Raw genomic sequence first — 16,829 nt, 5'->3', positions numbered from 1 at the left:
AAGGCCCCGACCCAAATCACCCTCAGGTACCACCCCAATGCATGTGATACAATGCCATTCCAATTCCCACAGACCCATCAATAACCCTCGCCCTCCTTTACTCCACCACAGGGTCCGATCCAAACGACGAGCTTCAGGACACCCCTACCAGCACACCTGCAAAGAGGGCCAAGACCAACGGCCAAAGACCCTCCACCTCAGCTGCACGCATCAAGACACGGCAGCAGCACAAATCAGGTGGCAGCACAGAGGAGGGAACATCAACAGGCACCCCAGCAGCCAGCATGCCCACAACACCACCACCACAGGTCCCCCCAACGGATGCCACAGAAGGCACTGCCTCTGGTGGCAGCAGCACCATAGGTGACACCCCATTGATGGCAGCATGCTCCGACACAGAAGACGGGGATGTCGAAGTCAGATCCATCCATGACCTGTCCCAATCCCCCTGTCTGTCCCATCCCGTACAACATGAGGATACCACGCAGGGGCACCCACAAGACGACGACTGGCCATCCCCCACAAGCCCTGTGGCAAGGCAACATGAGGACAACAGCCCCTCTGTGACACCCCCGCAAATGGCCATGGCCCAGCAGAGGCAACAGTCCCTCGACCAGTTAATCGTGCAACAGCAGCAACTGGCCACGCTCCTCAAGGACCATGCCGATGAATGTGGGGGCACTAAGGCAGACATAGAAACATCAACTGAGACACTTAGGGCAGAAATGGAGAGAGGTACAGAGACACTAAGGGCACAAATGGAGAGTAGCACCGAGAGCCTGGGAGTCCAAATGGAGAGATGCACCGAGAGCCTGAGGGGGGAACTGCATGCGACGTCCAAGGACGTATGTGCCGAACTTGCCGCAGTGCGCCGTGTGCTCACTGAGCTCTCGCAAACCCTTAGGGACATGCATGGACGTGAGCAGGCAGAGACATCATCCGTTGCAAGTTCCGTCCAGGGCAGCCCCCAACGTAGATCTGGGAGGAACCTGCGCTCCACAGGCAGGGGTGCCCCTGATACCCGCAGAGGGGGCTTGCAATAGCGACTGCCCACTGACAATGAGCATCTTTGCACACTGGTGTTCGGGGGGGAGGTAGGAGGGTGGAGGGGGTGTGTTGGGCTCACTTGGGTGGCGGGTCGATAGGGTGTACAACATGATATCACATATGCCATAAACAGTGCACGATCAACCAATGAGATGTGTGGACATTGATCTTTGTGTACTAGGCCATCATAGGCGTACAGTCCATATTGTGCATGTACCAGACACACACAGTGCCACGAGTCCCGTGTCCATGTATCAGCCACCAGGCGTGAGTGCTAGAAGCATACATCAATGAGATGCTGACGAATGTCACGGCCCTCCGGTGCCTCGCAGACTCCATGAGGTGCTGCCACATCCCCACCCTCATCATGACCATCATCAGGTGCTTGCAGTTCTGCGTCAGGGGGCATGGGCACATTTCTACGTACGCACATGTTGTGGAGCATGACACATGCCATCACCATCTTTGCAACCTTCTCATGGCGGTACAGGAGTGCCCCGCCAGACCTGCTGAGGCAGCGTAAACGACCCTTCAGTAGGCCGAATGCCTGTTCAATGACTACACGGGTACGTGAGTGGGCATGGTTGTAGTCCTCCTCATGCTGGTCCCGTGGGTTCCGGACTGGTGTGAGGAGCCATCTCTTCAGTGGATATCCAGCATCACCTGTATGTGGACGAGAAACGTATGATGTGGAATGCCATTGCTACGTACGCACACCCCCCCCCCCCCTTCCTGCCAGGTCATTGCCGAATCACATACCCCACATTATCATGCATGTAATGAGACTCACCGAGTAGCCAGGATCTGTTCCCTGCGTGTCGCTCCATGTAGCGTGGTATTGTAGAGTTCCTCAAGACCATAGAATCATGGGTTGATCCAGGGAATCTGGCACAACAATGTGTAATGATCCTGTTGGAGTCACACACCATTTGTACATTCAGAGAATGAAATTGTTTTCGGTTGCGGTACTGGGCCTCCATGGCATGTGGGACAACCAATTCCACATGGGTGCAGTCGATGGCACCAATGCAACCCGGTATGCCGGCAAGTGCATGGAATCCCACTTTTGTGTTGGTAATTTCCTGCTCCGAGCGTGGTAGAGAGATGTAGTCGTCTGCGTGCTGCAGGAGGGCATCGAGCACTTGCAATAGTGTCCGTGAGAACAGTGGCTGAGAAATGCCATGCAACTGTCCGACTGTGTGCTGGTAGGTGCCTGTGGCCAGGAAGTGGAGTACAGACGCCACCTTCAGTAGGGGTGGGATGGCGGTTGGGCTATCTATCATGCTGACAAGGTCAGCCTGTGTCATGTCCACAATGGCGGCTATGGTGTCCCGGTCCAGGCGGTAGAGGGTGTGGATCTGCTCATCAGTGAGGTTGAACGGATGTGCTCGGAGGCGTGGGATTGCGGGCTGCCTGCGTGGTGGTAGTGGCTGTGCTGGCGGCCCTTGCTCGCCCTGCCTTGGCCTCCTCCTCCTCCTCCTGCGTCTCCTCCGTGCGGCCGGTTGTAGTTGGTGTTCGTCTTCTTCTTGGAGTTGGAGTACTTGCAGTGCTATCAGGTCCCCCAGGGCCAACATCGCGAGTCCTGCCGGTAGCATTTCGGTGTGGTTGTGGGAGGAGACTGGCTGTGCAATTTATGTGTTTTCAGGCTGTATGGCCTCCACCTGTGGTGATTAATTCCACCTGTGCAAACTGCTCTCCCCTTTGGCCGAGCACGTCCCGCGCACAACGCTGCAATTCGGGGAATGGCATCTTGCTATTGCAATCATGTATTTGTACCCGATGGCCGTGTAAGATTGGTTGATATGTTCATTCTGCTGTGGTCCCATTGTTTCACATACTATCTGTGCAGTCGCGAACAGACTTGTGAAGGGTCAGTGGAACGTAGTACTCGAGTAACGGTGGGCCCTCATGCATCACTGTACCGAGTTGCAACGACGGGCGGGGCGTCCCATTTGTGGGTGAAGGCAGTTGCCATTTTCACACACAGCCGCACTCGATGGAATAATTAGTGATTTCAAACGGCCACAGATGCCTCTTCGACGTGATGTTGCAAATGAGGAATTCGAAGGGCGGCGCTTTCGGTTTTCAGCTAGCGGCGAGGAAATGCCCACAGGTCTGACTGCAAATATAACGTACTATTGTTCAATGTCCTTGAGACAGGGGCCATGGCGAGGATGCAATGATTGATATGAATAGTTTGGGATGCGCAATAGCGACGTGGGCGATGAGGCCGGACGTTCCCAAATACATGTTACTTCACTACACTGGAATTACGGGCTGGGGCACTGTGGATTTTGCAGGCTGCATAACGCACAGACTCAATGGATATTTCTAATGTTATGTGAGTAAATATTCAGGCGTTTTAATCCCGGGATGAGGGAATGATGAATGGATGCATGGGCAGGTGATTTGATACAGAGTTTGCCATGTACAGGGCTTCTTGGGATCTATCCGCCTCCCCTACGCTATGTGATGCAGGGCTGCCATAGTGGGACCATCGTCTATCTGGCCTTGTTGAGCCCTCCCTGTCTCGATGCGCCCTCAGACACTTGTGTCCATGCACGTTAACATTCCCATCTGATGGATTCTGTTTTGACAGACGCATGCACAGGTACACTCGTTTGTGATGGTGTTTGCACCTCGATATAGATGGTTATGAGTCGCAAGTGGTTTTGGGGTGGTGATGATCCTTTGGAGTGGGCTAGCATGCATATGGCTGTGGATTTAGTGTGATCATTGAAGTGAGTTGTTCGGATGTAGTTCTGATGGCCATTCTGTTCTTTTTCTTTTCTTTTGGTTGACAGGTATCTCCTCCCCTTTTGCCACTGCCATCTGTATGCCACTCCTGCAGATGGGTTTTACTCCCGACACCTGCTGCTTCGTGTTAATCAGTGGAGCAGCATTACGATCTTATGGGACGATCGCCAATGGGCCACATGCCCTTACGCAGTACTGGTGGCTCGGAGCAACATTTCGGCCTTTCAGCTGGACTAGTGCCTCCCCATTGGGACGGCCCTGCGGTTCTGTGCGCTTCCATGTTGCCTTTTCGTACGTGAATGTGGCTCTGTGTACCATGAGGGAACAGGGCGTCACACAAGTAGTGGCTGGTCATTTCTTGCGGATGCAGCCCACAATGGTGAAAAGTGTTTTGGAGTTCATGGCCTGATGGCTGTATGGGCTTGGTGATTTTGATGTGCATTAAATTTCTATTCTGATTTGGCCCGTGTAGCGTTCTTCTTTGCAAGTGATGTGGCATATGCCTATTTGGGGGGCGATGTATTGTGAGGAGATCTGCATTGGGTTCCAGCTTCGGAGTTTAGTTGCGTGGTACTGTACTGGGCGCGTTTGCCTACGAAGCCCGTGAGGTCAGGGATGGGGGCTGCCAATATGACAGTTTGAATGTTGTCATGCTCAGGGGCGGGGGATTGGGTTTTGTGTAACAGATGCCGGTCAGCCAGGTGGACTGGTGGAATGATGTGATTCTCGGAATATTGCTGGTCACAGGTGCCTGTGTTTGCGTGCGTTTCTTGGTGGGGGACTGTGGTCATGTCCATTGGGATGGCTTCTGTATTCGTGCCATCTGTGCCCTGCAGCTCCCATTGGCCCCTCTTGTGATTCTTTTGTTCGTTGGCATGCATGGGTGACTTGTACATTTCAATGGTTGCATTGTGACTTCATTGCACCTACGGGGAGTTGTACTTTGTGGCCAGGGAGCGGTGTACAGGCACTCAGTGGGGCCGTTTACGGTTGATTCGCGATGCCGTACTTCTCACCATGGCGGAATGGTACATTCCGCCATGCTTGATGGCGTTAGGTACATGTCCGCTAGGGTCGGAATTAGCGTACCCTTGCGCCATGGTGGTATTTACGGTTTGGCATGGCGCGCGCGCGCGTGCTTGGTGCAGTTAGCGTTGGCGTTCACTACGGTGTCGCTAATGGCTTCGTACTTTGCGGTGACGGGTCATAGTCGCACCGAGCGCTATTCGATGGCGGTATTGCATTTCCGCCATCGTTTTCCGAGTTCCGCAAGGGTCGTAATGAGGGCCATTGTCTTTTGCTGAAATCCTATCAAGTTATTTTCTGTACTGCATTTTCAATCCACATTGCATCTATTTGAAACCATAAAAGTATGGTTGCTATCTTATCCATCCTATACCCACTCATCATTTGTTATAAAGAAGTGTGCTAGTGCCAGACTATCCATTATTGATTACTGCTCAGATTAAGTGTGATATTCAATTATTAATTCATTATAAAAGTGTGATATATATATATTGTTTAATTTTTTTTTCAAATAAACCTTTTAAACTTGCAAAACAGAACTACTTCTTGGCTCAGTGGGGTCAGGAGGATTCTAAGAGAGGGGTGTTATATAGGGGTAGTCATCCAGAACTCATGAACTGGACATAAAGATATATCAATAAGGGTTTCCATTCAGTATCCCAGACTAGGCATTGACTTAGCTGTAGTGTTGAATTGAATCTTCTTACAAATTGGGGGCTCGAGCCGGAAGTCTGGGTTAGATCTATCACTTGTGCAGATTAATACAGTGTGCCAGCTGACGAGATACACATATCCGGTTGGATCACCACGCTGTGTTACGCTGTAAAGCACTCCTCATAGGAACGCTCTAAGGAAAAGGTCTGTTTTGCAAAAATAAAATACAAACTTCTGTAAGTCAGGAAGGAACTCAAATTCCAGAATGACGACCTGACGGCACAGATGCAGACTCTTAGTCAGGAAAGGGAAACCTTAGGCCAGGAAGTCTGCCACTTAAAAAGAAAAAATGGAAGAAAATCACCTGGCCCACCAGGGACTGGGTGACCTCCAAAAAGAACACCAGGACTTGCTAGAGCACACCAGGAGGGTGGAGGAGGCTCTGGCAAGACAGGAGCAGGCCAGTAGGGATGGGACTCAGGAAGTAACCCTCCTGCAGCAAAGACTGGCCCAGTGCTCCAGGACCAATCAGGAAACGCAGAGAGAGAATGAGGCTCTCTGCCAGCACAATGATAGGCCCCAACAACAGGTAGCAATGCAGGAGAGACTGATAGAGTCTAGGAAGGCCTGAACTGAGGAACTGAAGGCGCAGGCTCTTGCATTGCAACAGGGAGCAGGGGCGGATAGAGACCAGGTTCGCTGGGAAAGGCAAACTCCTGAGCATAACCTCAGGAGCCCTAGTACCAGAGGCCTTTATCTCTCTCAGTCCCTGGACTCTGCCACCCCCATGTCCCCTGGCGCAAATGAGCACCGGGCCACAGGGATGGCAGATTACTATCCAGCCAGAAGCATGGGGCTCATAGGCCAGTACCTCCCAGGAATGGATGGGCGGGCATCCGGGTATGGGCACCCAAGCACAGTGCAATTTAGTGGGGAACCCCAGGAGAATAGGCCCATTAAGGGCATCCTGAAAACTTCTGCCCAGTTAGGTCAGTGGGGGGGGGGGTAGCCATCAAATCCTGGCAGCAAGGAGGAATCTGAAGACTCCTCTGAACGGCGCAGGACACAGGAGACCAGGTCCCCACATTCTGCCAGCCATTCCCAGGCTCGCAGAATCCGGGAAAACCTGGAAGATCAGACAGGAACCTCTGGGAGCAGTGCCTCTGAGTCAGAGGATGAATGGATCAGGGTTACCCGAAACAAAAAGGCCAATAAGGCAAAAAGGGCCTTGCTTAAGGACCCATTGAAGCAAATAAAGGCAATAAGGAGTGTCATCACGCCTTATCACAAGAACGCCAAGTATTCCGTTTGGGAGCACTTGGAGCTCTATGAGCAAATGATGGAGACTTTTCATTTGAAGGACAGCCAAAGCTGTATTCAATATGTAAAGTGGACATTCTCCCCTGAATACTCCACTTTCTTTGCGGGGCTGGAGGACCAAAATCGTTTAAGATGGTCCACCTATAAGGCGGCCATCTTGAAACATTTTTCTGTTCACAGAAATCCTCAAGAGGCTCGCAAGGCAGCCTACAATTTGCAATGTGGGGAGGATCAGGCCCCACAAGAGTTTGTGCAAGAATTAAAGCGTGCTTTTGCGCAGTCCACCAGAAGGGTGCGCACAGACAGCAAAGAGTTTGTCAATACATTTTTCCATGCTCTCCCTAAATATATAATGACCCAGCTCGTGAGAGATTTTCATGAGAAAAGATCTTTAGACTGGGTCATTGAACAGGCTACCCGGATCTATGAGGTGCAGAAGCCTATCGAAAATAAAAATAACGCGCCAAAAAACCCCAAAACCAACAGCACCCCTGCTGCTGCCAAGTTGGCAGAGGTAAAGGTTGCACCCGTTTTAGATTTGGAGATGGGGGGGCCTAAAAACCTGTCTGCACCAAATAATTCACAGCCCAGAAGGCCCTCGGGCCAGTCACAGACAGGGAGTCGAGGAGGTAGTCCCACAAATGGGGTTTCCCCCACTCCCCTGACTATGTAAGTCCCCGCTATAAGGGAAACCGACCAATCCTGGGTTATGTGTGGACTCCTCCAGCCCAAGGGGGGGGATCCAGCCAAGCACCTAACCCAGGGGACTTCCCTCCCAACTTCCCACAGGAGGGCAGAAATTCTCCAAATCCTGGGCATAACTTTTTCCCCAGGTATCCACCCAATTTCCAACCCCAAAACCATCCATCCTTCTTTCCCCAATTCCCTGGGCCCAGACAACCTAATCTGGGAGAGGGGAGGCCAAGGGTGGAGGGGTACCAAAATCTTCCCAACCAGGGGTACTACCAGAGAAGGGATAGCTACCCTTCCCGGGATCAGCCCAGGGGAGAAAATAGAGCCCCGTATCAGCCTGAGCGGGTTTCCCAGTTAGAGCGCCAGGTCCAAAATATGGCACGGGATCTGGGTCACATACTGAGGGCTCAACAGAACCCTCAGATGAGCATATGAGCATACCACCGCAGAATGCCCCAAACTCTGGACCTGGTGCTCCAGAACAATGACGGGGGCAGCAAGCCGATAACCCACCGGTTCCCAGGGAGGAGGCACAAGGGGAAGGGGGGTGTAAAGCCTTGGAGTAAGCTTCCTTCCCAACTTGTAAACAGCCCCTGGAAAACCAGGAACCGGAAACAAAATCTCCTGCCCCTGAAAGCCTGCCTCCCAAGGAGCAGAGTGGGGGTAGGAGAAACAAAGGACCCAAACAGACCCACTCTGTGGAGGAGGTACAGGCCTTCCAATTTGAAGGAGAGGGATCCTCAGAGGATCCTGGGGAAAGGATCTTCTCCTTTAGAGATGGGGGAACTCCTCCCAAGGAAAAATGGGTCCCAAGGGATGCCAATTCAGACTGGGGAGATGTGGAGACTGAGCTACCGCCGCCCATCATCTCATCCCAGAACCCACAATACCGAAATCCCCTGGTTCAAACCCATCCTGGTGACTGCCTCCAAGAAGGGCGGGGGGGCGGGCCAGAACCGGAACCAGGGGAACCCACAATGGCTCTGATCTCCAGTTGCCAACTTTTTCTTTCAGATTCCCAAGGCTCTCCACAGAATTCTGCCCAAAATCTCTTCGCTAGCAATGTCCAAAACCAGAAAGTTAGCCCACCAGTTGTCCAAAAATGTGCATTATCTGTGCCCCCTTGAGGAGAAGGAGGGAAGATACTATGCCCCGGTACAAGTACAGGGGCAGGGTACAATTTTGGCACTGGTGGACACTGGATCCCAAGCTACCCTTCTGTCCAAAAGGGCCTTTGAGGAACTAAATGCAGGAAGGGGGGAGAATTACCGTATTCCTCTCACCTCTCTTCCTGGACAACTGCAGAACTTTGACGGGAAGGAGATTCCTGTTGAGGGGACTGCAGATTTGGACATCAAAATTGGGCGACACAAGGTGAAACACCCGGTCATAGTAGTGACTCCAGAGGGCACCCCTTGTTTACTAGGGAATGACCTCCTGAGAAGGTTGTCACCCCTAATAGATTGTGTAAACAAGGTCCTCTGGACCCAGACTAGCCGACCAATAAAATTAAAACAGAGTGTCAACCATGTAAGTTTAAACGGCACCTGCCACATGGTTGAACAAAAATCTTCAGCAAATTGGAGAGCAGTTGTTCATCGCTGTTCAGTTAAATGATGGGAAGGACTCTGTTCTCGCTCGAGTGTGCGTGAACAACGGTAAGAGCTTCATCAGCGAAGCCATGTTCCGCCAACTGCCAAAAGATCCAGCCATTCCCACATTCAAACTGATAGACAAATGGGAAATGGACCTGGAAGCACCTAATTCCAAACATCTCCTGCCAAGCAGGTGTATGCTCAAAATCTCCATTGGCAACAAGAGCATAGTCCATAATTGTTGGGTTGTGCGAGACGTCACTGCCGCCTTTTACTTAGGCAGTGACATTCTCAATCGCTTTGCCATTAGTTTGGACCTAATAAACTTCAAAGCTTGGTCCCGATTAGCGGATAATCCCATGGGCTTTGATGATCCAGAAAAAGCATTTCGGTCAGCTCAATTGCTACCTTATGCAGTTGAAATTCAGATCAAAGAGGAAGTCACATCCCAGAAAGGACCCGACAATTCTCCCTGGAAGTGAAAGTTAAAAGAGGACAAAAATTGCAAAACCCTGATGCTTATATTCATCTAAATGCTTCTCTCCAACAGCAAGGGTTAGTGGTAAACCCAACACCACTAGTCAACATAGAACATGACACCATTCCAATAGAGGTGGATAACAGCGACTTAAAGAGTATTACTCTAGCCGCAGGCACCATTATTGGAATGGCGGTTGATGACCGACATTTTTCCATTGATCTAGGAAATGAACTGTTAGGACCAATCCCCAAGGACTGTTTTGACAGTGACAGTGATGACAATACAACACCAGACAGGATTTTTACCCGGCATGGGGGGAACTTCCTGGTGTACACTTCCTGCCCTTATGGTAAGGAAGATGTGACTTGTGACTTCAGGAGGGATGAGGTGATTTTCCAGGTCCATGAGGGCTGCCTTTCCCACCTGAAGCCTCCAGTCCAAATCAGCACTCTGACCAGGGACTTCTCCACCCAGATGGAGGAGGCCGCTGAGATAGCCAAACCAGAAGTCTTTCCAGGCTTCAGGCAGATGGTGGAAGAGAGAGTCAACCTAGCTGATGCCTTTGTGACTCTGGAACAGAAGCAAAAGTTGAAACACGTTTTCTTGGATTTCCAAGATCTCTTTGCGGTAGACTCATATGACTGTGGTCGCACCGACATCCACACAACAACAATCCCCACGGACCCTGGAATGACTCCTGTGTTTGTGAAGCAATATCGCTTGCCTCTCGCATCCATGGAGTCCCTTACTGAAATAATTAAGAACCTTGAGTCCCGGGGAATAATCCGTCCAGTCCACAGCACTTTCAATAATCCGGTGCTGGGAATATTGAAGCCAAACGGCCAGTGGAGGCTCTCTGCCGACCTTAGGGAGCTCAACAAACGGGTCCATACTTCCCGATGTCCTCTGCCCTACATTGACCAAGGGCTGGCCCAGATTCAGGGGTCACAGGTATTCACAGCAATAGACCTGACCAATAGATACTGGACCGTGCCTGTCAGTAGGGAGGACCAATACAAACTGGCTTTTACCTTTGTGGGCCAGCAGTACACATGGACCCGGACTCCCTTCGGATACCTTAACTCCGGCAATGAATTCAACATTTTCCTACACAAGGCAAGCCCGACCTGGGTGCAAGGGGTAACCTGGCTTATGTAGATGATGTCCTCATCAAAAGTTCATCTGTGGAGGAACACATAGCGGAGATCCGTTATGTTCTGACCCAGTTGAGGGCCGCCGGAGCAAAATTTTCCTTTCAGAAAGCACAGTGGTGTAGAACCCGTGTTAATTTCTTGGGGCATGAGATTACTCCTCAGGGTCTCTGTCCCCAGGAAAAGAAAGTGGAAGCACTTCAGAAACTGAAAGACCCCACAACTCTGCGGGAACTAAGGAGCCTCCTTGGACTGACTAATTACAGCAGAAAGTTCATTGAGGGCTACGCAGAGATCACCAGACCCCTGATTCATCTCCTGAAGGGGGGGCTCAAGTGGGAATGGGGTCCAGAACAAGCCGAGGCGGTAAAACAACTCAAAAGAAGCCTCTCACAAGCGCCCTGCCTAGCTTACCCTGTCAGAAACAAGGATTTCTTCCTGGAGACAGGGTTCTCTAATACATGCTTGACGGCAGTATTATACCAAAAGCATGACAAGGTCAATAAAGTAATCTCCTATGCGAGCAAAACTTTATCCTCTGTGGAGGAAAAATTCAACAATTGTGAGAAGGCACTCCTGGCAACGGTGTGGGCATTGAAGAATTACCGCCCGTTTATCCAGGGGGAACACATCATAGTGGAGACTCCACACCAGCCTCTGCAATATCTCCAAAGTGACAGAATCCGGGCCGGAAATGTGAGTAATTCCCGAATTACTTCCTGGATTCTGTCAATGCAAGGCTTTCCTGTGGAGGTCAGATATGGCCAAAACAAGAAGAGTCACCTCGCGCAATCTGAATTCGAATTTCAAAAAGAGGGGCACAAATGCAAAGCAAAGAGGGCGCAGAGATGTAAAAGGCGCACCCACCTAAATTTGAATTTCAGAAACATGGGCACAAATGCAAAGCAAAGAGGGCGCAGAGATGTAAAAAGTGCACACACCTAAATTCCAAAACCAAAAGCAGTGGCAAAATGCAGTGAGAGAAGAAGTAGGTTAGGTGAGGCAAGGAAGACAGAGAAAAGAGGCACAGTCATTGGTTCAGAAAGTTAGTGGAGGAGGCAATGGGAGAGTTCAGCCATCACTCACTGGTAGATCTGCAGAGAACATACATGTCCAGGGCCAAAGGTTCATGGGGTAGCAGTATGTAAGTCTGGAGGCCGTTTCATAGTTCAAGAAGGCGGGTCAGGAAGGTGGAGAACCCACAGGCCCTCGCCAGCGTGGACAGGCTCAGACAGGGACTTACTTTGGGGGTCTTCATAGTGAGGGGTCGGGTAACACCTGCCGGTGCCCTCACAGTAAAGACCTGTCTGAGCCTCGTGTCCATTATCATCTGTGCAGGCAGGATGTCAGCATCGGGTGCTGCAATCACCCTCCACGACAATCTCTGGAAGCTGCAGGAGCAGTGTGCCACACCGCGATGAAGGTAAGCCCTGTTGGGCTTTGGGAGGCAGTTTTTTCAATCATTATTTAATTTGGTGGTGAGCGTTCGATCACTCGAGAAACTCTTCTTGGTACTGGGAGGGCTCTCACACCTCTGCAATAGTAACAGGCCTTTATTGCAACAAACCAAAAAATAAAAAGTACTTTTTATTAATGGCCACTGCTTCGGCGTGTGCTGAGATGAAGCCTCGGTGAGAGTGCTGCCTCATTGCTGCCTCCCTGATTGGGTAGCTTGTGGTCTATTTGGCCAACCAGAAGGCACCACGATACCCTTCAGAACAAATAAGCATTTAAATATAGTAGAGTTTCTCGAGTGATTGAGCGTTCGCCGCCAGATTAAATAATGGTTGAAAAAAACTGCTTCCCAAAGCCGAACAGGGCTTACCTTCATCGCAGTGTGGAACACTGCTCCTGCAGTTTCCAGAGATGGTTGAGGAGGGTTATTACAGCACCCGATAGTGCTGTCCTGCCTGTACAGATGAAATAAGACATGATGCTCAGACAGGGCCTAACGGTGGGAGCCTTGATGGTGAGGGGCCAGCTAACACCTGTCGGTGCCTTCTGGTTGGTCGAATAGGCCACGGGCTACCCAATCAGGGAGGCAGCAGTCAGGGAGGCAGGCACACCAGGGCTTCGTCACAACACATGCCGATGTGACAGCCATTTGTAAAGAGTGGTTTTTTTTTGTTGCAATAAAGGCCTGTTACTATTGCAGAGGTTTGAGAGCCCTCCCAGCACCAAGGTGCACTTCAGAACAAATAAACAATTAAATATAGTACAGTTTCTCGAGTGATAGAGCATTCACAACCAAATTAAATAATGATTGAAAAAACTGCTATCCAAAGCCCTACAGGGCTTACCTTCATCGCAGTGTGGAACACTGCTCCTGCAGCTTCCAGATATGGTCCTGGAGGGTGATTACAGCACCAAATGCTGCCATCCTGCCTTGGCTTTGCTGCAGTTACGGTAATCTCGAGGTTCTGGACAAGGCAATATAACTACCACTATATAATTCCCAGCATCTGGAACACAACCATTGTGAAAAAAGGAGCAACTAAAGAGCCAGACTGTATAGGAATAATGGACTCATTACTCCTATTGTAACAACTGGGTGCATGTCCTCTCCATGGGGGTCAACTTTAGAATGGGGGGGGGATTACTTATTTCTGAAAAAGACTGAGATTTCCATGATTTGACAATGGGACGCCTAATGGCACTTTACTCCGGGGACTCAAAATAAATATAGAGGCACGTGAATTATTACAGGTGAGACGAATATGATGTTATATACAACAATGGATAAGGGTTTGACCAACTGATCTGCCCTTAAACTGTTATTTTCTAAGAATGGAAACTTATTCTGCAACGCTATTATAAAGTGGTCCAAGCGGTAACTAAGGCATCAGTTTAGAAGTCTATGGTTCGAGTGAGAGATTAACTTAGAATAAATATTTCTTATTTTGGTAATCAACATTGGATGAACGGTATGACAAGCTAGTAGGAATCTATAATCGTATCTGGCATGAACTGTTTCTATTCTAGAAATGGGAACTATCCCAAGGAATGCATTAATAGCCATGACACTCGTCTAATACTCAAGTAGAGTGAGTTAGGTAAGTACCATATATTGCAGTCAATGAAATGTAACTACTGCTATCTTTCAAGATTAATTTTGTAAGGAAATTTTAATATGCCTAATGAAATCTGTATGCTGTCCCTCCCCTTTTTTGTTATCCTCGAATCCTACCTTTTACCAACCCCTACTTTTCTGTCTACCAATGAAACATGTGTTGCGCTATTAATACACATCATATCATGTAAATATTGTAGCTCAGGATAAGTCCGGTTTTGATACAGGCTCAATGTCGAAACACGTGTTAACCTCAGGACATCCTACCTGATATACATGAGTAAATGCAAGGTCTAACATGTATATATATGAATAAACATGTTAAATAACTTCCTGCAAATTTAATTTGGTGTATTTGGCCCTGGTGCAATTTGAAGAATACCACTACATTACATTTTCTAAGAAGGAGTGGGCAATACTTCCGGGTATTTACAAATGCGATGGACATCAATAACAAATTACAAGTGTCCAAGTTGTTGAATGACATTCTTAATACGTCAAATTTTTCAAGATCTAATTTTAAAGCTGTTGTTAATGCGATGGTGCTGATGCCATTGGCATCTGAATCAGAGTTTTGATAAGCCAGTGACAACCTCAAAGGTATTTCTAGGTGCACTGAACATGGTAGAAATCTGAAAGTTGGGTAGCTTCTGGTTTGTTAAATAAGTTATTTGATTATGAAGTTTCATGTTACCAACTCTGTTCATTTTTAAATAAAGGGCGAACAAATATAGTGCGGATATGCAATAATGTGCTGAAATGAAAGTAACATCCACCAATTTGTCATTAGTAGGGAACAATAATATCCATGTATTTAGGCATTTATGAGTAAGTTACTAAAATGTGCCATGTAGGGAACATTTGAGTAAAAAACTGTTGTGTAAAACAAATGTAAATGAGAAAAGGTGTGTACCTCTTCACTGCACTTCAATCATAGGACTCCCTTAGCCTATCCACATGAAGGGGTTGGCTCTGGGGAAGAGGAAGAGAGAATAATCCTCCAATAAAAAAGTTAGCACCAATAAACTGGCACATTCTAATTGTAATAATTGAAGGTGTGGCTTACACATTAAAAAGCACTTGCTCTATGCAGAAGGGGAGGTGTAGTCGGGCAATTATTGACTAGAGAGCATGATCATGCTCTGCCTCCCTGCCTACCTCAGAAGAAACAAAAGTTTAAGGTAAGAAAGGACACATTTGAAACTGCACTTTAAATTCTCCTGGAAATGCGGCTGGCACAACGAATAGTTAGTTTCGCTACACAAGTAGGGAACAGATAAGGCATTAGCTTGCATAATTAGTGTGTTTTAAAATAGAATAGACTAGGTGACAGGAAGGTGTGTACCCAATATAGGGGCTCACTACACAAGTGGGGCAGAACAACTGTACACAGGATCAGGTTGTGGTTACCCATAGGTAGGAGATCGTATGAAAGACATGCACCCGTAATTGGTAGATAGCAAAATAAATGTATCCTGCAGAGGAAAACACGTGACACACAGCTGCCATTTTAAAACTGCACCAAACACAGCAGAGAATTAAACTCTGCAGCTTTAAGAAAAGGCCCCAGTTAAACATGCTATTAACAAATACATTTAATTTGGGAATATGCTGTGGTAGCTGGACATAGCTTCTTCCAAGGCTTCATATGGGAGGGTTACATGGCAGAACAAGATGCCATTGTGTGCATCCAGCTGTCGAGGTAAATTAAGTTACAGAAATACACCAGACTATTTCAAGTCTATGGGACGGACTGAAAATCCCAGGAAGTTCATAAGTAGTTGGCAGATTAATGTCTCTGCGATCGGCTAGGCGTGACAGAGAAATGCAATGTGACTAAAAAGACAAGTAATTACTGTGCACATGGTGAAAGCAGAATGTTTCATAATAATAGTTATTCATAAATGTGTCAAGACCAGGATGACGCGGTTGCAAGGACAGGTCCTTGAGACTCGAGACATCATGGCGGGGACAATATGGGCTGTTTAATTTAATTAAGAACAAAGGCGATATGCTTGTCTTCTCCTCCCATCTACATAAAACATGTCATCATGCAGCCAGTTCATGGAGAGTGTGACCACATGCTAACCGATGAGCACGTGTCTTTTTTCACCAGAGAAGTAATTTAGAGTCTACTAATAATATTTAAGCATGATGAGGTAGCACATTTTTATGGGATGTTTATGGGTGGGATCTTAGATAGGAATTGTCCAATTATTAGTTGTGGACATATAGAATTATATATGTAGCTTAGTAGAACGATCCAATGACCAGGAGTGATAGGTTTTCATAACTGTGACATCAAAATGCCATTAGAAAACTGCTGTTTCCTGTTAAGATGTGGAAACATACTTGAGTGAGAGCTCGGCTGTTAATCTTAAATTTCCCCCAGTTTATATTGCAATTAAAGCTGACTGGATTACCTTGCATTTGGCATACCACAATCACTCTGTCTTGTCTCTTTTTTTGGTAAATACCAGTTAGAGGGCTATTTAGCTTTTGACGTATGGTTTTCATCTGGTAGCAGAGTAGGGTTGGAGTTTGTGGACATTGGGGTGCCCTGCCACCCTCCTTTTTGGACAGCGGATCGGTCAGGATTTTCTTTTTGGTTGTGCACAACTTAACAGGAAGGACTGCCTGGTCGCCCACCGCCTGCAGGACCCACAACCCTGAAAGGTCCATGGAAAGGTGAGTATGCTATGTTCTTAGACACAATTGGGGGGTGGGAAATTTATTGCATGATATTTAAGAAACTTAAGTTGATTCAGGATAGCCCTAGACAAGGTCTTGGAAGACTGCACAGTGGGGACCGTGAGGGCCCAACCTTCTTTTGAGGGTAGAGTTAAAGAGACAGAGAGATAAGGATATCCGGGGGCAAAAGAAAGAAACCGGAAGATAGCTGTATTTTATTGTGTTGTATTGTGTTTTTAATGATTAAATTGTTGATTGCCGGTATTGTGTTGTGAGACATGTCCTGTAGAGGTGGGTTTTTCTTTGTGTGTTGTGAGAGTAGCAGATAGTATTGTTTGGTAGAA

This window comes from Ambystoma mexicanum, chromosome 7p, assembly GCF_040938575.1.
Source record: "Ambystoma mexicanum isolate Mex_15411 chromosome 7p, UKY_AmexF1_1, whole genome shotgun sequence".
NCBI lineage: Eukaryota > Metazoa > Chordata > Amphibia > Caudata > Ambystomatidae > Ambystoma > Ambystoma mexicanum.
Note: the sequence above shows the minus strand (reverse complement) of the source record.